We start from the raw sequence: 24,536 nt of genomic DNA, 5'->3' as shown, positions 1-24,536 counted from the left end.
CATTCGTTTGTCGTGTCGCGGCCGCTAGGCCCCTGCAGCTTTTGCTGCACACATTCATAGGTAGTTGCTCCTGGCTTCTCGCGTTCGCGTCTCTTCCGCTGGGTGGGGTCGCCTATTTGCGAGTTGTGAATACGCTGATAGGAAACACGCTCTAATATTTACCACACTTTTTTCAAGGTCAACATGCGATATGACGTCACTTCGGATCCGAAAGTTCAATTTGTTCTGGTTGCTGTTCTTGAGATAACAGGGGTATGTAGTTTTTATGAGTTTCTATGAAGTAAACATTGTTTGATGTGCGGTAGTGAAGCGCGTGGAATTTAACTTTCTATTTTTTTTTCAAGAACGACAGCATTACGAGATCAGTAGCGGCTCAACATGACTTGAAGCCGCCCGGCTATATAAAAAGATACATGCTGGCTGGAGAAACATTGGGTAATTTGGCGGACGCAGTCAACCGGGGAAGTATCAAGGTTATCGCAGACCTCGTCACCTTGGTTACATCGTAAGAACAATCAAGCTCTTTGCACTATTTCCTTTACTTTTTAAAAAGAAAAGTGTAATATAAACTGATTAGCCACAACATAAATAATAAGAAAAGATATATATTGTTAGAAAACAATATGTGCCTTAGGTTTGTACGTTATATTAAAAACTCTAATTTTCCATTACGAAATACGCCAGCCTTCCCAAGAATGCCTGCTTGTTTCGTGTGACCAAATAATCCAGATAATGTTTTCACCCCATATTTTACGCCGTAATTTCCAGACACTCATTCTGCATGTATTATATACGTCTTTTCATGTTGTGCAGACATGGATGTAGACAGCAGTTTAGAATGCTTGCGATCTAGTCTACTGCCTCAGTCACCCGGTAAATAGTAAATGGCATTCCAAATACAATGTTCAGTTAAGAATTTATGATCGCTCTTATTTCTAATCAGACGTAAAAGTAAATTTCATATATTAATAAGATCGTTCGTTGTCTCAGGCCAGCCTGTATTACCTTAGACTTTTCATCACAGGTCAGTGCGCGGTCAAAACACACAAAGGCGAACATATATACTGAAACCTCGAGATCTTGCTGCGTTAACCGCAACTTATTAGTTTAAACGATGATAGCTCGAAGGTAACACTTGGAGGACTCTTAACTTGCACGTTTAAGAGTGGCACGTGATATCGTCATTGGGCACCGTTTGTATTGCCCTCTCATTCGCATGCCATGCTCGGAAAGGCGAGTGTGCTCCGAGATCTGGAGACGCTCTCGCATCTCGGGATTGTCCCGTTGCTGCTTTCGCCTCACGTCGGCTAAACAGGCGCGCCCATAAACATATAAGCTGCCACTGAGTTTCCAAGCCGGGCAAGTGTATCCTGCGTGGCCTCGCCAGTATAACGTCTCTGGTTCGGAAACGAAAGCTCATGGGTTCGAAACCCACCTAAAGGTGTACAAATATTTTCTTTAAAACTAATGAATTACTTCATAAAGTGGAATCGTTTGAGGCAAGCTGCGAAATTTCATTCGCCTTATATGTCACGTTTTAATCGCTTTCATTAGAAGTGGGACGTCATGTTTCACGTGAGCTTTGTGGGTTGTTTGAAAGTATCACGCAAAGTCATGTGGCTTTGGCGTGATGACCCCATCGACCAATCAGTATTTTCCAGTCACGCCACGGACGCTGGCTTTTCTGCGACACGGGCTCCGTAATGCTATAGCAATAAAAACAGGCGAAAGCCGAGAGCTTGCTGTTTTATCACTCCTTGATTGGCCCGGAAAACCTGTTACACTGGCTGTGCTGTTAATTGAGAGTTTAAAATTGGGGGACACGAACTTAAGAAGATACGGAGTGGACTGGTTATATATATATATATACTAGATGTTTCTTAACGCAGCACGGCCCGCTTACGCTTCCCGCTTGCAACGCCATTGCGGCTAACAAGCGTAATAATCAAAAAAGTAAAATATAAAAGAAACGCAAAACGTATGCGCTTACAATTATTTTTTTTACAAGTACTAATTAAGGTAAATCCCAATCAAGCCGGATAAAACAAAATACAATCTAAAAGCAGCATATATGTTCTTTTATGTATTCAGCCAAAAGAATCCAATCCGTAGCGCTCTAATTTGGCGCTCGTACTCGGATTTTTTGGCCATTTGTGTACGCATTGACCGCCTGTCGCCGAAGATTCGGACCTTCAACTGTACCGAAACTGAGATGAACGCGAGCGAGCATACTGTGCAAGCAGCTGCTTTCTTTAAATCTGAGCTGCAGCGATTTTGATGCCTTGTTTTTAAACTATAGGTAAGGTGTCACAAACGAAATCCACTCAGAGCCATGAAGTAGCGATACGCTACAAAGGTCAACGGTTACCGCGTCTCTTTAGGCTTAGGAAAGGCCATAAGCCGCAGCAATCTTTAAAATGGGGTGAGCCCACCACTCAGTCGTTGTGACTTGAGCGAAAAAAAGCGAAGTGAAAGCCGGCTGCACGATAAACTGGCAATGAAAGTGGCTAATACTGCAGCGACAATGACGAATTTTCTCCAAAGCAAGCGGAAAGGCGCCGATATGTTTGCTGATGCAACTTGGCCCCAGGCGAATAGGGGCCCCACGCTATTTCGCAAATTTTGCGTTAGGGACAAGCGCCAACCCCAAACCTAAAACAGAGATTGTGTTCGGCGCACGCGCAGTGAGCTCCTATTTCTTTGGGGTCCCTTGTTTTTGAGGCCCTTTATTCTAAAGCTATCTATTGAGGTATATTGATGCGTTTTAAAACACCAAACTAGTGAAGTAACCAGTTTGAAGAGGCTTGTTTGAATCAGTGTTCTTGCCATTTTGTTGGGGGATTCAACAAAAAATAAATAAATAAAGGAATCTAAAACATATCAAAAACGTTCCCTCTACTTCCACCCGCAGGGACGTTTTGTGTTAACTATATAATGAACTGTGAATATTCTTTTTTTTTAGCTTTCGTTTGCTTTGGAAACAGAAAAATGCTTGCTGCTTATCTCTGTTTTTGTTTTCCCTGACAGCAGAAGGCACGATAATGCTCGTAATGTTGACGCCTGATGCTTCGAGTTTCGTTCTTCGGGTTTGTTATTGGTTTACTCAACAAACCTACTGGCCACGAAGTGACAGTTACATTCATAGAACTCGCGAAGCACTGTGTTTTTTAGATAGTCAGTGAGTGTAGATACAGGGATTAACTATTCCTCCGCTTATGCAGAAAACCTGGTGAAGTTGAGCGGGTGATTTAAATGTTAATTTATAATGCTAAACTGCATTTCTATTGCCGACTTACCTTTGTTTCAGGCATGACCTCGCAAGTCTTGAGAACGGCACACTTGAAAACAGAGTCTTGGGTGCGTAGAGACTTATACAGATTGTTCTGCATTTCTTTCATCAGTCTCTTTTTTTCTAAAAAAAAAAAAAAAGCTCATGTTTTTTTAGGTTTTTAAGATTCTCGTTCGTCATATAAGTGCTAAAGAGCTGGTGTCATAGTTGAAAACAAAAACTTAAATATCAAGAATTATAAATATATGCCCTTTGACCGAGGCGGTGAGCTAATAAACACGAACAAAAAAGCTAAAGTGCTATAGAACACACAGCAGATATCAGACAGACGCCGTCTGGGCATTTGGCAGTGCATTGCGATCAATGTTCGTGCACGCCCTTGTTGTCGAACACAACCATCCTGAGACGGCATAGCGGAAGAACCACTCAGGAAATTCACAAAATCATTTGTCATAAAAACAGGGTGCGCTAATGTGGGTATCGGTGAGCCGTCTGTGGCCCTGTGATATAAGGAAATATTATTTTAACTCGATAGCATCCAGCAGCTCGTGTTGCAGAAAACCCGCCGTCGGTGGCGCGACGAGAACCTCCTGATTGGCCGATGGGGCCGTGACGTCACAGCCGCATGGTCTCGCACGGTAATTTTAAACCACACACAACGCTAACGTGAAATGTGACCTCACGCGTTTAACGAAAGTGATGAAAACATGACATGTAATGAGAAGTAAACGTCGACGCATTTCTAAAATGTTTTCAAAGATATTTCGGATCGCGACGAGCCCGCGGAACACAAGTACTCTATATATCTTGTTGCTACAAAAGAAGTTGGCCTTCTTTAGGCCAACGATGGGGGTTGAGCGTTGAAGAACAGGACGAGTAAACGATACCCTTCTTCTTCACGTAATCCCTTAATTCCCGTCTGCCCCCGTCTCCCCTCCTCTTTGAGGTTTCCTCGCAATTCTCTCGCCCCCCCCCCCCCCTTTCCAGAAGCGCCTTTCATTTTAAGTCTTCCCACGCAGCGATAGGGCACAATGCTTGAAGCCAAATTAAATATAGATTAAGGTGTAAGATTTTCCTCTCTGTTTCGTCACCTAAGTGTCTCCCCTTTCTAACTGTTCGAAAAGCCACCAACATGCTCATAGATAAGGTGGTCCAATTAAGTCACCGGGCTCGATCTAAAATGGACCGTAAAAATCACGTAGCAATTTACACTTTTCGTCAAAGGTCTAATTCACAAATTTGTTTTTTTCTCGTAAAATTACAAAATGTTGCTCTCTTTCTGTAAAAAATAAGGCCAAGAAACTTACCAGGGTCTACGGCGGGCAGCAACGCAGACGACAGGGGCCCAGTAGAGGGGTGTGTTTGGCGTTCGTATTGATAGATGGCGCTATCTCCTTACCGCGACCGCTCACGAGCACCGTGGTTTATGAATATGAATATAATCTTCTGGAAATGTACCTTCGGTTAAAAAATAAATGCGAGCAATAAAACCAAAACTAAAAGTAAAAAAACGCGTCTGCATAACGCCGGGCTTGTGCTGCCAACGAATTTCGTCTGCGTGTCGTCTGCCATCTTTCGCTGGTCAGCTGCACTTTCAGACGCTGCTCCCGACGCCATCTATCAATACGAACGCCAAACACACCCCGGTAATGGACTTGGTCGTCTGGGTCGCCGCCCGCCGTAGACCCTGGCAAGTTTCTTGGCCCTATTTTTTTTTACTAAAAGGGAGCTACGCTTTGTAATTTTACAAGAAAAAGCCGACCAGTGAAATACACCTTTGACGAAAAGTTTCGATGGCTACGTGCAGGTGTCAATTTTTGCGGTTCCATTTAGATTGTGCCTTGTAACTTGAACCACTCTGTACTACAAAAATGATAGGTTTTGCCGATTGTGATTTTTTTCCCCAATAAATTATCACGGATCTACATTGTACAACTAAAATAGATTTTGGTGGTTTTGTGCGTGCATTTTATCTTGGCACTCATATACCCCCTTCAGAATTACGAACGGCGCAATAGGTGTATGTGATAATAAATAAATAAGGTATAGAAACGTTTGTGCTTTGTACTCAATCTTTTATCTATATATTCCCCGCAGGTGCTTCTAACCTCGGAAAACTGTGCGAAAATAGCCGTGTTGCCGAAACAGAAGACATGCCTCATACATATAGCATGGTCACCGTTCTTGCTCACGAATGAGGGCACCTGTAAGTACGTGCATCGAAAAACAAAATTCACCTGTTTTACCTTCAGGATAAAGCGAGAACGAATTTCAGAAACATTAAAAAGGCAATGCACGTCAACCCTGTTGCTACTTTAAAGGCGCTTTTTCTCTAGCTTGTTGACTTTGGCACACATCGGACTTAAATAAGAAGGAAATCTCGTTCAGTACGCGCCACTTTGAAATATGGTAGGTTCCTCATTTCCGCGCAAATCATGCTTTATAATTCCTTCGCCATATGTTGCCTTCTCTAATCAACAGGTACCATCTAGATAGAAAACATAGATATATATTCTGTCACTAAAACTGAATTGTATATGTGTTTTATCTAAGGCGGATGTCTCTGTATGACACATGCTAGCTGCCGAACGTTCCAGCGCTCTCATATGTTTACTCTGTTTATTGTTACTGAAGTACATGCCTAGTTGGTAAAATAAACTCTATATGCTGTATAACGAGGCTGTTCAATGCATCACAATTTTCTCCCAGATCGCTATGCTTGTTTAGCTTTAAGTCCCAATCAAGTTACCGTAAGGTATACCTTTTTGTCTGGAGGCCCGCCAGAGTAAATTTCTGGGGATAAAAATTTCATTTCATTATTTTCATTGTGGGTGACGGTGAGATCATTGAAATGAGGGTGCATTATGCATCAGAAAAAACCTTTTAGCACGCTTACCCATTTTCTTTTTCTGGCGCTGCTTTTCTTCTTCTTTCACATCCGAGCTGAAATTCCACGCTTACACTTTTAATATTTAGCGTCCACCCCTGCCCTCACAAAGTGAGAAAACTACGAGATGATATTTAAAATTTGTCACATGCTAGAGGAAACATATAACCGTTCTTCCGTCAACTGATTCGTCCGAGCTCTGTCTTGCACTCTCAGAAATAAGGGGTGTCATGCTTACACGCCTTGTCCAATACATAGAAACCCCGAAACTGCATTTCAATATACGGGCAACCCACGTCGAACATGCGATATCAACTTTTACGAATGGCTTGATAGCTCTGTGACATCACTTACTAAATAGATAATGTGAGCATCAAAGACTACTGAAAAAAAACACTGATGTTTCGCAGCAAAGCCAGCAGAAACTTAAATCCTTTCCTGTAGTATTTAATGCTTACATTACCTATTGTAATAAGTAGTGCAACTCGACTACTGAACCACTAGTTTTAATAGTCGGTAATCCTCCAGTTTACCGACTATTAAAACGTCAATTACTGGATGTCGAATTGTTGCTTTTGCGGTGTTACATATGAGACAAAGTGTGTAACTACTACTACAACCCATATTCTTGAGTATGTGGCCACTGGCTGTCGACGATAAAGTCGCTTTCCCCATGAGGGGCCTCGGTCATCTTAGGCGCATACTGCGCTCCCCGCGAGGGCAGTAACATTCGGTCTTCAGCTGTGACTGTTTGTCCTAATCCATTGTCATTGCCACGAGCCCTTCGAGGCTTACGCGTTCCCGTTTTCGCAGCAGCCACGTTCGGGCGCGGTCCCGCATGCTATGGCATCTACCGTCCGAACGCCTCGTCACATTCTAGTGGAAATGTGCTTCTTTGTCTCTGGCCACATACATAGGGACCCCCGAAATAGGTTCTGCTGTAACTTCATGGCGTGTTTTTTTTTTTTTTTCTTTTTTTTGGTGTGTTTCTTTAGCGAATATGGGAAGCAGTGTGTGCTTCCCCGAGCGCCCAGTGCGGACACAGTGTTACCGTTTGTCGTGCCTTGCGGTCCAGGGGGCAAGAAAATTATCATAAATTGAGTGCAAGGACGCTGTCTGTATTTAATTACTTAGTAAATACACTTCCGCAGACCCACAGTCTGCTGATCTCGCCGGCAGCGCAGAAACCGACTCGAAGTAATCGTAGGACTCGAAAGACATGTACTCCTGCGCCGTGTCAGCCGTGAACTGGCTTGGCAAGAAAACTTAATAAATAACAATGTGAGCCACCGACGTCGTTGGCAACATCTTCAGATCGTAACTCCAGCATGCCCTGTTTACGGCGTACGAATCGTCGAAGGCAACGCCGTCCCCGCACAGTTTGTCCCGATACCACCTGCGAGGAGGCTTGGGTAGCGAGCTCAAGTAGTCGGGCATAACACACGACATATGTTGCCAGGAAATGCAACGCGCAAATAAAGCTAGAATCGTCTCTACAATGTCAACTACGTGCGCACGCCACACAACGCAATGGCTAAAACACGAAGAGCCTGGCCGCTTCTGCCCACATAGCTTCTGCGCATGCGCAGCCCTCCGGCCGTGTTGGTAAAGAGAGCCGCACCGCGTGTCGGTCTTTAAATACTTTCAAATATTCATTTTTCTCAAAACCATAAAGGAATGAAACTGCCTCTACAGTGATATAGTAACTATAGACTTATTGAGTGGTTTTAAATGTGAGTCCTCACTTTTATATTAATAGTGTTTTTTGTTGTTTTATGTGATTTTTTTAACTGGTTGCTTTCATGTGTACTAAATTGTTCTCAATTTGTATATGTATAACATGTGACGGTACTGCGTACACTAAAGGGGTGCAACTCCAGTTTCAAGATGCTTTAACAGCTCTGAACACGTGAATTTAGTGTGTCCGTGTGCGCGTGTGTGCACTGGCCAACACATCGGCCACAAGTGATTCTTTTAACTCCACGCTGTATCGTCCCTCGGGCTAACAGTAATACAATATAAATAAAATAAAAAAATGAAGATACAAATATTTTTTTTTTCATTAAGGTTTTGCAGTGGCTCATAGTCTAAGTGCAGTCTCTACTATATTAGTATAGGTGGATCAGTGGACAGCCGATGCGACCTCAATAAATCTAAGATATCAAAAACTCATTACAAACAACAGGAATTTCAAAACCGACCCTGGCCTTTCGCCATAACAATATCACTGAACAAATGTAGCACGATTAAACTTAGTTGCGGAGGGTCTTAATGTAATTCTTAAACATTCGGCGTCCGGAATGTTTAAGAATTACAACCTTCAATTTGGGAATATTAATCGCCTACTATCGGGAACTGACGCTATCGTTTTCAAGAGTCTACGAATGGTGTCAACAACTTGGTGAAGGACGACAGCCGATAACAAATGCACCGCGAGCTCACTTTCTTCCGACTGCAGCGACGCAAACCAGATTTTCGTACACAAAAACGAAGAGCTATCAAAACAATGACAGCGTTGCTTGTACGTACACGGAAAATGCATTGAAACACTGACATAATTTCATGGTTGTCAGGTTGTTCCTTTCCTTTGTAGATTAAAAAGCGCAGGAAAACTCCGATAACCATTGCAATTACAAATTATATTGGTGTCTACACCTTAGCAATTCAAGCCGTTTAAAACATATTGCATTGTGCCTAAAAATATATACAGGGTGTCACAAAAGAAAATTTACACGCTAAAATGGCTCGCAAAAATCAAAAACTGGACGGATCTGGTTGCAACTTTCCTCAAGCATGTCTTTAACTGGTCACATTGTTGTGCTAAAATTTCAAGTCGGAACTTTGAGTACAAAGAAAATAAAAAAATGATAACTGATTTTTTCAACGGCGGAGCGGCAGCTGTCGGGGAGACACCGAACGACGGCCATGTTTCTTTGCCTTATTTAGAGATGGCGCTACGATTCACTGGACGCTGAATGAACGGAAAAGCGCGCTTTTATCCGAGTTTTTGGTTGCGTGGAATATTTGCCAAAATAGAGTTGTTTGGGTTTTCAGTTAAGTTTCACTGTGCAGAAAGTGTCATGCCATAAATACGAATAAATAAAACCTCCAATGTCTGCTGCAGAAATGACGTACCTTCGTCTCCGACGGTTCTTGTTTCGTGCATCGTCTGCTTTCGCAGTTTGACGTTTGAACGAGACACGAGAGGCAGCCACGAGTGCGCCCGATAAGGCAGCGATTTGGTGGCTCTGAAAAGAGCCGTTGAAATCTGAACCGCGGTCTTCGTAGTTCTGGTCAAAAACCTCATTCACGCGCACATACACACGGAAGAAAAACAAAACAAAAAAAAAGTGAAAGCCGTTTACAAATCCCTGTAACGCCGAATTGGAGCGCAGCTCCTGAGGAGGAGGAGTGAAGGGTACTGAGGGGAGGGTAGACCCCTCCTCCTTCTCCTCCCCTCATTCTTTAATATGCTCCGGGGGGGGGTGTCACGTGACTTCGGAGAGGGGGGTCACGTGACCTCGGGGAGGCGTGACCTGGGGGTCACGTGACCTTGGGTGTTACGTGGGGGTCACCTCAAGGTCACGTGACCCCCAAGGTGACCCCACGTGACACCCACGTGACCTCAGGGGTCACGTGGCCTTGGGGGTCACGTGACCTTGGGGAGGAGACCACGTGACCTGGGTGGCACGTGACCTTGGGGTCACGTGACCTTCAGGGGGTCATCTTGGGGTCACGTGACCTTGAGATGACCTTGGAAGGGGTCACGTGACCTCAGGGGGTCACGTGACCTCGGCGGTCACGTGACCTTGGGGAGGAGACCACGTGACCTCGGGGGTCACGTGACCTGAGGAGTCACGTGACCTGGGGTTCACGTGACCTTCAGGGGGTCACGTGGGGTCATCTTGGGGTTACGTGACCTTGAGATGACCTTGGGAGGGGTCACGTGACCTGGAGGGGTCACGTGACCTTGGGGGTCACGTGACCTTGAGATGACCTCGGTTACGCCGACGCCGCTCAAGCCGGGAACGGGCCCCTAAGAGCTGCGCTCTAAAACGGTTACACTCGCAGCTCGACGTGCCCGCCGCGAACTTCAATGCACTTTTCAAGCCTCCTCTCGTAGTCCTGGAAGACGGCCTCCCGCATGTCGTCACTCATCGTCTCGAATGCGTTGATGATCTGTTCTCTCAGCTCAGGGATGGTCCTCGATCGCCGGGCGTACACTTGGGCCTTTACGTACCCCCAGACAAAAAAAATCGCAAGGGGTGAAGTCTGGAGACCGAGGGGGCCAAGCCATGGTCGGAGAGCCGCGGCCCATCCATCTCCCGGGAAACGTGTTGCTGAGCCAGGCTCGTACGCTGCTCGCATAGTGGGGAGGGGCCCCATCCTGCTGGAAGATGCAAACTTCGCGTTGCATATGTGCTGTTTCGAGCTCCGGCAAAATCTTCTCCTCCAGTATCTTCAGGTACGTGTCACCGGTCACCGTCGAATCGAAAAAAAAACGGGCCGACGACACCCTCTCGCCAAATGCCGCACCACACGACGACTTTTGGCGACTGAACTGCATGTTCGGTCGACCAGTGCGGGTTCCTGGCAGACCACAACCTGCAGTTCTGCTTGTTGACGCGGCCGCCGAGAGGAAAAACGGACTCGTCTGTAAACAAGAGGAATTGCAGGTGGCTGGGGTTGGCCCGAATCCGCGCCAGCTCGTCCTTACAAAACTGCACTCGCCGTGCGTAGTCCTCCGGCTTCAGTTCGTGCAGGAGCTGCGCTCTGAACGGGTACATTCGCCGGCGAAGCACCCGCCACACGAAGCCCCGGCTAAGGTTGAGCTGACGAGCAGCACGCCTGATCGAGAGGTGGGGCTGCGCGTCGAAAGCGTCGAGAACGGCTTGCTGCTCTCTTCGTTTCGGCGACGCTTCAACAAGGTTCGGAGTCTTGCTTGCCATGTTCACGTCTTGGGCAAACCTTGTCACCCACTTGATGATGGTTGGCCGAGAGGGTGGTCTTCTGTTGAAGGCGGCCCGGCACTTGGTTCGGACTTGCTTGAAGCTTCCAGTTGTTGTATACCACAGAACCACCTGGAACCTCTCCTTGGAGCTCAGTTGTCGCATGGTAAGGCGTTGAACAAAAAAAGAAAAGAAAAAACAGCAATAACAAATGAAGTTAACGCACTGAGGCAGGAGCACGAACGTCAAACTGCGAAAGCAGACGATGCACGAAACAAGAACCGTCGGAGACGAAGGTACGTCATTTCTGCAGCAGACATTGGAGGTTTTATTTATTCGTATTTATGGCATGACACTTTCTGCACAGTGAAACTTAACTGAAAACCCAAACAACTTTATTTTGGCAAATATTCCACGCAACCAAAAACTCGGATAAAAGCGCGCTTTTCCGTTCATTCAGCGTTCAGTGAATCCGTAGCGCCATCTCTGGATAAGGCAAAGAAACATGGCCGTCGTTCGGTGTCTCCCCGACAGCTGCCGCTCCGCCGTTGAAAAAATCAGTTATCATTTTCTTTATTTTCTTTGTACTCGGGGTTCCGACTTGAAATTTTAGCACAACAATGTGACCAGTTAAAGACATTTTTGAGGAAAGTTGCAACAAGATCCGTCCAGTTTTTGATTTTTGCGAGCCATTTTAGCGTGTAAATTTTCTTTTGTGACACCCTGTATATATATATATATATTTGTTTTTTTTTTACGAAACAATTTTGCTACACATTGCCGAATGCTCAGTCACTGTCAAAGTGTAGCACTAGCGTTAATGAACAGGTGGAATTCTTTCAGGAATATGTGTTATGCTGTTCGACATTTATACACTTTTTTTAGTACCTTCTTTGACAAAATATGGCCGGTTCCTGGTGGCTGCCGCCATTACTCTCTACGGATTCGTGGACTTCGTCTGCCACCATTTTCCAAGTGAAAACTGCCGAAAGTTGCGTAGTATTTTTAACCAGACAATGGTCAAATATAATGTTTGGTATCAAGTCAGCACCCCTATCGCTACATTTGGGAAAAGAGAGCCTTTGAAAACACGCAGTTTTTTTATTTTATTTTTATTTCTATTTTATTTTTTGCGACAAAACAAGTACAAGCTTTTTTGGGGGGAGACACTTCGTACAATTTTTGTTTTTGGGACTTTGTCCCAAAAAATGGTCAGTTTCTCGCAAGACCTAACAGCGTCTTTGGGACGCTGTTAGGTCTTGCGAGAATCTGACCATTGAAGAGCAATCGGTTGGTCTGAGTTCAGTCGTCAAGCATTCATAATGATGTGAACAGCCACCTGCCTTACAAACTGTACGGTGGCGCGAAGCCACAACCAGATACTGATATTATTAGTTTAAATGACTTCCCTCACATATGGGCAGATATTCACAGGTGCTTCTGATGCATACTATGTCACACCTGTATGATTGCTGTGTCTGCTTTGAACTACGATTTCAAAAGAAAGGCACAAACTAATCTCGTAATTTTAAATGTTTTAACAGATCCCAATGGAGGTATATTTACAAGATCTCTACTTGGGACAATTCTTGTCCTTCGACGCTGTTTTTTTTTTTTTTCTGAAATGTGTTTTTTTTTTTTATTTATCGCGATATATTCACATGGGATTTACATATTTATTGCGTATGTACGTGCAGGTTATACTGCATTCAATAAAGTCGGGAGAACGCTACTAACAACCCTTGTAATTATAACTTTCTCAACAGGCTTGGAATGGTGCACGACGGTGACAAAGCGAGCTATTACACTCCTGCTTACCAACATGTTGTGTGCGACCCAAAAGATGGCTACATAATGGCGCCTCACCTATACGGCGCTCGAAATGGACAGTGGTCTGCGTGTTCCTTGGCTCATTTGAAAGGTTTTGTCAGGTACGATTTCATATTATTCTATAGCAATGTACCATTCTAGACAAACTTTGATGCTCCATTATGTCCTAGATTTGAGGCTCTATTGTGTCCTCCCTTTGACGCTCTATTGTGTCCACCCTTTGATGTTCTATTTCGTCATATCATTGACGCCCCATTCTGTCCTACTTTTGATGTTTTATTTTGTCGTAACTTTGTGGCTCTATTGTGTCCTATCTGTAATATCCCGTTGAGTCCTACTTTTTATTCCTCAGTGTCTCCCATATTTGGTGCTTCATTGTGCCCCCCATGGTGCTTGTCTTCTCCATTCGGTGCTTTATGCCGTCCTATATTTATGCCTCATCGCGTCCTATCACTGATCCTTTATTGAGTTCCACCTTTGATGATTCATTATTTCCTATCCTTTATGCCTCTTTGTGCCCCATTTTCAATGTTCCATTGTGTCCGAGATTTTAGGCTCTATTGTGTTCTACCTTCAATGTTCTATTGTGTCTAACCTTTGATGCTCTATTTTGTCATGTCTTTAGCGTTTCATTTTGTCCCACCTGTAATGTTCCGTTTTGTACTACCTTTGGCGATTCATTGTCACCTACGTTTGGTGCTTTATTGTCTCTCCACTGTGATTTTTTATTGTTTTATTCTCTTGATGGTTTCTTGTATCCTTTTTTGCATGCCTCATTATCCTATAATTGATGCTTTATTGCGTCCCACCTTTGATCATTCATTGTGCCCTCTCTTTGATGCATCACAGTGTTCTGTTTGGATGGTCTAATCTATCCTAGATTTGGGGACCCATTGTGGACTCCCTTTGATGCTCCATTTTGTTCTACCTTTGAGGCATCTTTGCGTCCCACCTGTAATTCTCCGTTGTGTCCTAATTCTGATGTCTTATAGCGACATATTTTTTGTGACTCATTATGTCCTACCATTAATGCTGTTGTGCGCCCCACCTCTAATGATTCATCGTGCCTTATTTTTGATGCTCCCATGAGGCTCTATTGTGTTCACCTTTGCTGCTTCATTGTGTTCTATTTTGGATGGTCCATCATGTCCTACCTACATTTGCTGGTTCTAGGTCCTAACTGTAATATCTAATTGGGACTTACCTTTAAGGCTATATTCTGTTCCCCCTTTAATACTCCCCCGAGTGGTACCTGTGATGTTCTATTGTTTTCCAGCAATGAGGCTACAATACGTCCTCGCGCTTATTTTAAGTTCATTTTGTAATAAGTTTACAAAAACTATCAAAACTGATCGATCAATACCTCTATGCTAAATGGAACTTTGAAAACTGTTTAAAATGGATAAGCTTCTAATTGTAATAGCCGATAAGTCTATACTCGTATGTGACGCATTATACCACTTCTGAAATGTTAAAATATTTATGGTAATTGTTCACTAGACAGTTACCCTTATTCAATACCCGTGAATCTCGTAAATACATGATGAATAAGGAAACCGTTTAACTCCTACTAAGAAAGAGCTTTGTTTGATCTAAAATGAAGCATCATATATAAAGTCGAACAATGATGATCTTAGGACAACATTGTGAGAAGCTTTGTTTGAGCCTCACTGAGTGGCCACACGTTGTGTCTAAATTTTCCGGTTTTACAAACGCTTCATTCCGTTGATTTTATACTAGGATACTAGATCTTACACTGGAATGGTAACTTTATAGATGCTGATACTGTGGTAAATTCAAAATAAAATTACCGAGAAATCAAACATTTATTTAGAAAATAATGAGGTATTCATATTGTAATTTCCTCTGAGTATCAAGCTACTAGAAAAAACGTCAATATTCCAGTTCTTCATTGTAATAGGCAAAAATAAAAGAATTTTCCAGACGCGTTACTAGAGTCCAATGCACAGACCTGTGTCGACCCTAGAAAAAGAGTATGCGTTCTCCAGATCGTGGTGATTTATAATTGTATTTATTATTGGCGCCTTTTTTATTTTATTTCGCGGAGTATTAAACTATGTGCACTTCTAACCAAACTGTTAAAAAATAATTCGCTTAGAGAGTTCTTTTTTAGAACTTCCATCAGAGGGCGCCAGATGCAAATGTCCCGGACCTTGGTCAACTCTATGAAACACTGTTTAAACAATGGCAACTTGGCTCAAGCTGCGGCAGGAATCAAATAATTCAGCTTCATTAATCCATACAACCATCCATTCAAAATTTTAAGGTTATTAACCCTTAAAGGGCCTCTTTACAGAACTGAACCCGAGGTAATGTTTTGGGTCAGGCAGTCTTTTTCTCAGTTAAGGAGGTAGACTTCGTTTTTCAGGCGGTACGAAAAATTTTTGTACAGCGCAAGCTAACGACAGCGAGCGCTGCAGATGATTTTGGGTCAAGTATCCGACAGAGGGCAGGGACATCTCAATTGCATTCTAAAGACACTCCTCACATTTGTATTCCCTTTCATCTGATAGGGCAACCTTGCGATGAATATTGAGCGGTCTCAAAGACGAGATTTCTTATAGCGAGTTCGTTTCACGGCACTCGTGCCCACGCGTGCCCACTCGCAGCGTGGAGCCGGTTCGTTTCATTCGGCACTCCACGACTGGTTGCACTTTCCGCGTTCGTTTCATCGCGGACACCCCACGCGTGCATGCACTCGCTGCACCGAGCAAATCGGGAGTGCGACAAAATGCAATCCCGTCATGGCTCGCTCCGGCGAGGAGCGGGAGCAGACGACGAGGGTTCGTCTGCTACAATGTGTTGCGGAACCGAAAGAAAAAAAAGTAGATTTTCTCATAGAAATCGCGTCCCGCGGGCAACGGAATCAAATGCGAGCTTGAATTGTGAGCGTCTGCTATTGCATGAAGGAAGCAATTGACAACCCGTGCTTTATTTGCAGGTCTTAAGTCGCTCTGTTGCCGTACAGACGCTGTAATATACCAGTGTGTAAAGAAATGCTCAGAACAGACGCATCAGTGGCCCCCGAGGTGTTTATCATTCTTCGTGTGCGGGTGAAAAATTGAGCATTTGTCCACAAAAGTCTTCCAGCAGAAACCTGTGACTGCACAATAAGCATCAGAGAAAGCTAAACATAGTGACTTTACCCGAGGCTTGGGCAATATCATCATGTTTAGCATTTACCTACGTCAGCTAACTTGCCCCGTCGTATTTTGTTCGCAAAAGCTCGTTCTCGACGCCCTCGCACGGCTCATATCTGATCCACCTGTAATAACGATCGAAATCGAAAGTCCCACGAAAAGATTTGCTGGATATATATTCCAACAGACTAGTTTTAAGCCGTACCCTCTTAGTGGTTCACGCATTAATAGGGGGTATTCACTGGACCCCACATTTGAGGGCGATGTTTAGAGCGCATGCCCAGAACGAGCTCACATTAATAGCCTGCTAAGACCGGCAATCTTGATGGTGCTAAATGCACGCTCCAAAAGGACAGCGGAAGCTCGCCGTCAGCACGCGCTCAGCAGCAGCGCACACGGATAGGGCCGCCAGTGAATACTCCCTATACCATGCTCAAAACGGATCAAGCTTCTGCTCGGACAGCACCATCAGTTTTCTTCGGTGTAATGGGCTATAAAGAGATCGCAACCAGCTGCTTTGTAGACAGCTGGTTGCGGAAAATTACGCTGTCTGTAACTATCTCTGTGACAGCCGAGTTGCTTGAAGTCATCGCAAATATAAACTACAGGTTGCAGCGACCAATGTTTGTAGATAAACGTTGGTAGCGACTGCACTCTCGGATTCCCACCCGTCACTCCGAACAGAAAGACGCTAGTTTCGGTTTGAGGTTGGTTTCTTTTCTACAACATAGATGGCGGCCCCATCAGTTTTCTGCACTCAGTGCATCTGGTGAGTTCGTTTGAGTCCAGTTCTCCGTGCAACACTCAGCGAGTGCGATGCATTCTGGGAGAGAACTCGAACGGTGCCATTGCGTGTGAAACGAACTCGCTATTAGTGAGCTGTTAACAATAGACCCTTTAGTCAATTTCGCAACGCCACCGCTGCCGCGGTGCATTAAGGGAACTTTAGCATTTCTGGACGCGCGACAACTAGAGCCACTCTATATGGCAGCGTAGCTGCCAGAGTAGCGACACGACGCAAAATTATCTAGATACACGACGTCAGAAGCGCCTATAGTGATCTCCATTTTGGGCCTGGGGGGTTTCTATGGTAACCGTACTGCTAGCGACACCGGGCGGCAACCTTTATCTAGTTGATATCTCCATTCGTTAATTGAAAAGTGGTAAAAGACCTAAAAGACGCTTTGCATGGTGGTACGGCACGGGCCTCTGGAGGAGCGGTGCCTGTTCTTCTGTGAAATAAGACGATTTGCAGCGTGCACGTACAAGGCGAGTGGTCTTCCGCACCGCCGGGATGGCGGCGGCTTCGTGGGACGAACGTACCGTCCTTGTACTTTCGGGCTTCGCTCCTATGAAACAAAATCCGATTACGCCGGCCACGGCAGGACGATTGCCCACGACAGGACGACTGCTGCTCGACTGCCCCATAGTAAGAGAATGTATGCTTAGCACCATACCTCTTCAAGGCCCAATCATTCATTCAAGATGTGATTATCTCACCCACTGGCGGGGAGCGACGTCGACGGCGGTATCAACCTCGTTTTGGGCGATGAACAGTCGACGGGGTTAAACCAAGAAGGACAGCACGGTGGTCTACAGAGGGTTGTAACGCTATCAAAGGAGACGGACGCCGGATATGAGGGGTTCTTGCCGACAGGCCAAGTGATCGTCCTGAAGTTTACTGGCATGCAAAATGTCAATATTTTTATCTGGTGTAGCACGCATACCCGTGTTAAAGGAGCCATGAAATGATTCTTTAACTTCTTCTCCTGAGCTTTAATCTTCAACTCAAAAGAGAACAGTGAATCACGCGGTCGTGACACGCTAGCGCACCGGTGCGATGACCCCAAGCTTCCACCGTGCTTTTTAAGCACACCATAGAGCTTGTCATTCGCAAGTGCGCTCATGTGCACTCATTGGCCACGAACGGGAATTCAAATATGTATGTATGTATGTATCTTTTATTTCAGACACAAAAAAGGGTCTGGGGGCTGGGGCAAAAGAAGACGAGTTGTATTCATTGACGAATTGATTGTTGACGAGCCCATACGTTCGAGGGACGCAGTTTTCGTGTCAAATGCATGAGCTGGGGTCGGCTGACGTCATTTTGGCTTTTGCAGGCATTCCAAAGAGGATATTTAGAACCATGCACACTTGATGATAGCATCATAGCACACGGACATTAATGAGTACAAAACGGGCCCAGCTACAGAAAATAAACATTGCACTCGTAAAAAATAATTGGCTGTAACTTGTTAATTACAAAGACGAACACACCTCTGAGCATATACATTTAATAGTGTGTGATGATGCATTCTTATAGAGCAGGTCATTTCATATACGTCATTTGAGCAAACGCCAGCTTGTCACTTAAAAAAAACAAAACACTGCGATCAAATGCAAGCTATTGCTAAAAAAGCATGTTATATCAAAATCTTCAGAACTGTCAATTTGTAAAATCGTCGATTAGTACAAAAGGTTAAAGGTCGCAGGCGCTTCCTCGCTTAAAGTTGCTGTGATTATTCGGTGACCGAGGGCTGAGACAACTTCCCCTAAGCCCTACACATGACGTATACCTTTCGTTTCGATTTGCAGAAATTCCAACATTCAGAGGAAGCTAGAAAATGCGAAAATGTTATCCTAAAAGCTATATCTTAAGATCGTTGGTTAGCACAAAACGCAAAGATCGCAGGAGCTTCCTCGCTAAAAGTTTGTGATTACGCGGTTACCTGGGGCTGTAACAACTTCCCAAGGTCCAACATGCGACGCATTTACTTCGCGTTGATTCTGAGACATTCCGACGTTCAAACAAGGCTAAGAGTGTGCGAAAATTGCATGCAGAATGTCTTATCGATCCTCGAACACATCCAGGAATATGAGCGCCGATACGGCGATATGACTGATGCTGTCACACAGGTGCTAACATCCAGAGCGATCTTGCACAGAAAAGGTATAAAGTCACATTTTTACAGATCTTCACGTTATACCTGCGTCAGAGAGCACGAAGAAGTCCGAAATCGTCGGCAAGCAGCGGCACATTACGACTACCGCGCACCGAACAAACTCGAATCCACCCGGTCTGGGCGCTGCCATCTTACCGGTGACATCACGGCTCTTGCGAGGTCACGTGACGAATAGTCACTCGGTTGCTAAGGAACCGAGCCAGCTCGGCTCGTTGCTATGGTACCGCGTGTGACCAATCACGGTGAGAGGCGGCACAGGGAAAAGCGTGGCGCTACTCTGGGAGTAGCGACACGACGCAAAATTATCTAGATACACGACGTCAGAGGCGCCTATAGTGATCTCCATTTTGGGCCTGGGAGGTTTCTATGGTAACCGTACTGCTAGCGACGCCCGGCGGCAACCTTTATCTATTTGATATCTCCATTCGCTAATTGAAAAGTGGTGAAAGACCTAAAGGACGCTTTGCATGGCTGTACGGCACGGGCCTCTGGAGGAGCGGTGCCTGTTTTTTCTGTGAAATGAGACGATTTGCAGCGTGCACGGACAGGGAGAGTGGTTTTCTGCGCCGCCGGGATGGCGGCGGCTTCGTGGGACGAACGTACCGTCCTTGTACTTTCGGACTTCGCTTCTATGGAACAAAATCCGATTACGCCGGCCACGACAGGATGATTGCCTTGGGACATGACTGCTGCTCGACTGCCCCATAGTAAGAGAATGTATGCTTAGCACCATAATTCTTCAAGACCCAATCATTCATTTAAGATGAGATTATTTCACCGACTGGCGGGGAACGACGTCAACGGCGGTATCAACCTCGTTTTGGGCGATGAACAGTCGACGGGGTTAAACCAAGAAGGACAGCACGGTGGTCTACAGAGGATTGTTAACGCCATCAAAAGAGACGGACGCCGGATATGAGGTGTTCTTGCCGACAGGCCAAGTGGTCGTCCGGAGGTTTACCGGCATGCAAAATGTCAATATTTTTATCTGGTGTAGCACGCATACCCGTGTTAAAGGGGCCATGAAATGATTCTTTAACTTCTTCCTTAGCTTTAATCCTCAGCTCAAAAGAGAACAGCGGAATCACGCGTTCGGAACATGCTAAGGCACCGGTGCGATGCCCCCAAGCTTCCACCGTGCTTTTTAAGCACACCATAGAACTTGTCATTCGCAAGTGCACTCATGTGCACTCATTGGCCACGAACGCGAATTCAAGTATTCATCGACGAATAGATTGCTGACGAGCGCATACGTCCGAGTGACGCAGTTTTCGTTTCAAATGTGTGAGCTGGGGTCGGCTGACGTCATTTTGGTTTTTGTAGGCATTGCTAAGAGAATATTTAGAACCCTACACATATGATGATAGCATCATAGAACACGGACTTCAATGAGTACAATAGGGGCACAGCTACAGAAAATAAATATTCCACTTGTAAAAAATAATTGTCTGGAACTTGTTAATTACAAAGACGAACACACCTCTGAGCATATAAATTTAATAGTGTGTGTTGATATATTCTTATAGAGCAGGTCATTTCATATACGTCATTTGAGCAAACGCCAGCTTGTCACTTAAAAAAAAAAAAAAAGAACACTGCGATCAAATGCAGGCTATTGCAACGAAAGGACGTTTATCAAAGTCTTCAGAACTGTCAATTCGTAAAATCGTCGATTAGTACAAAAGGTTAAAGGTCGCAGGCACTTCCTCGCTTAAAGTTGCTGTGATTATTCGGTGACGCAGGGCTGAAACAACTTCCCCTAGGCTTTACACACGACGTACACCTTTCGTTTCGATTCTCAGAAATTCCAACATTCAAAGGGAGCTAGAAAATGCGAAAACATTATCCTAAAAGCTATGTCGTAAGATCGTTGATTAGTACAAAACGTAAAGATCGCAGGAGCTTCCTCGCTAAAAGTTTGTGATTACGCGGTTACCTGGGGCTGAAACAACTTCCCCGAGGTCCAACATACGACGCATACAATTCGCATTGATTCTCAGACATTCCAACGTTCAAACAAGGCTAGGCGTATGCGAAAATTGCATGCAAAATGTCTTATCGATCCTCGAACACATCCAGGAATACGAGCACCGCTACGGCGATATGACTGATGCTGTCGCACAGGTGCTAATATCCGGAGTGATCTTGCACAGAAAAGGTATAAAGCCACATTCTTTCAGATCTTCACGTTATACCTGCGTCAGAGAGCACGAAGAAGTTCGAAATCGTCGGCAAACAGCGGCACATTACGACTACCGCGTACCGAACAAACTCGTATCCACCAGCTCTGGGCATTGCCATCTTACCGGTGACATCACGGCTCTCGCGAGGTCACGTGACGAGTAGTCACTCGGTTGCTAAGGAAACCGAGCCAGCTCAGCTCGTTGCTATGGTACCGCGTGTGACCAATCAGGGTGAGAGGCGGCACAGGGAAAAGCGTGGCGCTACTCTGGCAGCTACGCTGCCATATCGAGTGGCTCTAGCGACAACCTCGCTGGATCTCTGCGCGTGGAGAGCCGTTTCGTGCACTGCAGCTTGCCTTCAGCAAACTACAGTTATGGCGGCGTCACGCATGCGCCTGACGGTTGGTGAGACCGGTATATTCCCGAATATCTTGCTCGTGCAATTTGCATATTCATTTAAGTAGGGCGACACGCGAGTGTATGATGGTTTAATCAATAATGGATCTTTGAGGAAGACTAGGCGTTCTTTACTTTTGCTTTTTTCAGGACTCTGGATCAAGCCTGTCTTGATGTGACGTCACAGACACGCTACCAATTAAATATGACGGAACTCCCGGGAGCGAACATCACAAAGAAACAACTGTGTCATGACTCTTTTCCGGACTTCGGTCCTATGACTCACGTAAGTTTTCCATATTTATACACAGAATCATAGAACTAAAACACGCGAAAATCTTCTGCTATGGTTCGGCAGCAAAGGCCCAACCGAAAGTGTACTTCAGTCCCAGAAGACAGGTGATGGCGTAAACGAACGGAACGAGTAATCTTGTTAAACTATGTCTTACAAAAAATAACTTCATATCCTCTGGAAAACTATATAAAGAATCTCAGCTACTTCTACAAAAACAGAATTAATCGTACAATTCATGTCACAAGTTGGCGTCTGTAATGGTCAATATACCCATCTCTCTATGCTTTCACTGCATGCGCAACGCCACTATAGCTTTAGTTGACAGAGGGCAAGCGAAAGTGCAGGAGTTGGCTCGTGCCCTCTTGTCCTCTGCACGCGTAGGGCTCCCGCGGTGTTCTCACGCTTGGAGAATGAAAAAAAAAAAAAGTTGTTCTGATGTACCGCCGCCGAGGCAGCGTAGAAAAACTGGCCCGTGAGATTGGTCTCGTCATGAACGCCTATACGGAAGCTTTTGGGCCTAATGTTGGACGCTCGGCGAGAAAGTAGGCGAGATCGCTGACCGCCGCGATTGGCCAGTGCCACGCTCGACCTTAGAACTGGCCAATCCCGGCGATCGGATACCCAACTTTCTCGCTGAGTGTCCAACTTAGGGGGCCCTGTGGGAAACTTCGTGCTCCCGAGCTCACCCATAAAGATGGCATACTTGAAAGCCGCATGCTCGTGTCTTTGTGATGTCACCTTTAAGACAATGCCTGCGCTGAATCTCCACACAACTAGACGCAAAGCGAGGAACGCGGTCGTCTTGGCAGCGCCGCGTGCAAGTGTCGCGCTCAATGTGAGAAACTGCGAATCCGACAAGCGCGGGTGGTGTAGGGTGCCTTCATGTGCGCTTTGCTTAGGGTGCAACATCTGGCCACTTTGTTCCCACTTCTACATTTATGTTTTGTTCAGAAGCGCGTGAAAGAACGTGTCCCTGCACGTGTCTGTGGCGCTGACTGTGCTATGGCGACATTTTGTTTTCGTCGATTTCTTTGTATTTTCCCCGTAAGCGCCTGCTGTCGGCATCGGGTACTACAAAGGGTGGCATCACTCTAAACAGAAGTTCATTGGGGCACCCTATGGTGGTGATACTGACGCATTGTAGTTGACGCGCCACTGTGTGACTACAATAGTGCTGACTTGATTTATCTTTTTTAGGGGGAGGGGGGGGGGGGGCGCTGCTTTTTGGGTGGTGTTGGGTTTCGCCAGGACCGTAGAAAACGCATGGGTAGAGTATAGACAAGAAGTTTCGACATTTTAGAGTCCGGTCGTATTGTGCCGACTGGAACGGCGCCTTGCGGGCACTTCGTGGAAACTGCTCTTTTGCAGGGGGACTGAAATGCCGTCCAGATGAACAGTTATTGTACATCCAATGTTAAACCCCACACACGACGACAGAACAAAAGGGCACACCCAAAGAAATCGTGGAGGTTGTGCAAATTGCGGCGTACCGCTGCGATTTCCGCAGTCCCCTACGCCGCAAGTACCGTCCGGTGTCGAAAGTAGAACACCGCTCGCCTCTGCTTGCGAGGCTAAAAGAAATCTCATCTATGCGGCATAAAAACTGAAAGAGAGGAGGAACTGTCAAGCGCGGGGACGTCGAAGCACCAAGCTCTGATTTGAAACATCAGTGGAAGGCCCCAAATCTCTCAGCCTTGTTTTTTGCTCATTGTTGAAACGCTTTCGAATGCCTCACGCGGCCGTTCGGCGTTTGCCTTAGGTTAGTAGGCAGAGAATAACTTGTTTTGCGTTCACCGACTGATAATTTTAACTGGACCTTGGCGCTCTGACATCCCCTAGTGCCCCACTCTCCTTCGCTACCTCAGTTCTATTCGTATAATTATATTTCTTGTTTTATAGCGGAACCAGTATGGCTAACTAGCAGAGATGGTGCGTATTCCTATTACAATAGCTACTTGACATGATTGAAGCGGTTTTTTTTTCTTACTGTTTTGTTTCTGACAGTAGTTGCGCTGTTTTGCTATGATTATGGCGTGAGTGGTCTTTATACACTGGTTCCGCAATTCTGTTTATTGACACAATAAACAGAATTGTGTCAAATAACCGCGGCGTAAAAATGACGCCATCACAATATATAATTTATTTATTTATTTATTTCCATACCTTAAGGACCCCTTGCGGGGTATTACATAAGGGGTGGGCATGGTGGTCGTGTAATATATAATAAACAAATGCAAGTAGATAATACAAAATAAACAGTGTAACAAATAGACACTCAAATAAGGACTTGCAAATTATACAATACAAATAAAAATTAAACAGTAAACGCACACAAAAAATATTGAAAGGTTCAAAAAAATGCTAGATACATGCTAGAAAAATTCTAAATATGATACTGGTGTTTAGTTAGACTGGTATACTGATGATAGCAATACTGGCTGTATGGACAACGTAAACATATGCACAAGTTAGAAAAATGACTGGAGAGCTGTTTTAAATTTCAATGGGTCAGCAAGTGAAGTGATTTCACGGGGAAGATCGTTCCAGTCGTTAGCAGTTTTGACAAAAAATGAATTCATGAAA

General features: G+C 45.1%; 1 pseudogene; it reads left to right on the top strand.

Moving 5' to 3' along the window:
- Positions 1–24,536, top strand: part of LOC115330587 — a 70,178-nt pseudogene that overhangs the window by 35,588 nt on the left and 10,054 nt on the right.

This window comes from Ixodes scapularis, unplaced genomic scaffold (genome assembly GCF_016920785.2).
Source record: "Ixodes scapularis isolate PalLabHiFi unplaced genomic scaffold, ASM1692078v2 PGA_scaffold4__175_contigs__length_147842914, whole genome shotgun sequence".
Taxonomy (NCBI): Eukaryota; Metazoa; Arthropoda; class Arachnida; order Ixodida; family Ixodidae; genus Ixodes; species Ixodes scapularis.
This window is presented reverse-complemented; position numbering and strand designations above follow the sequence as displayed.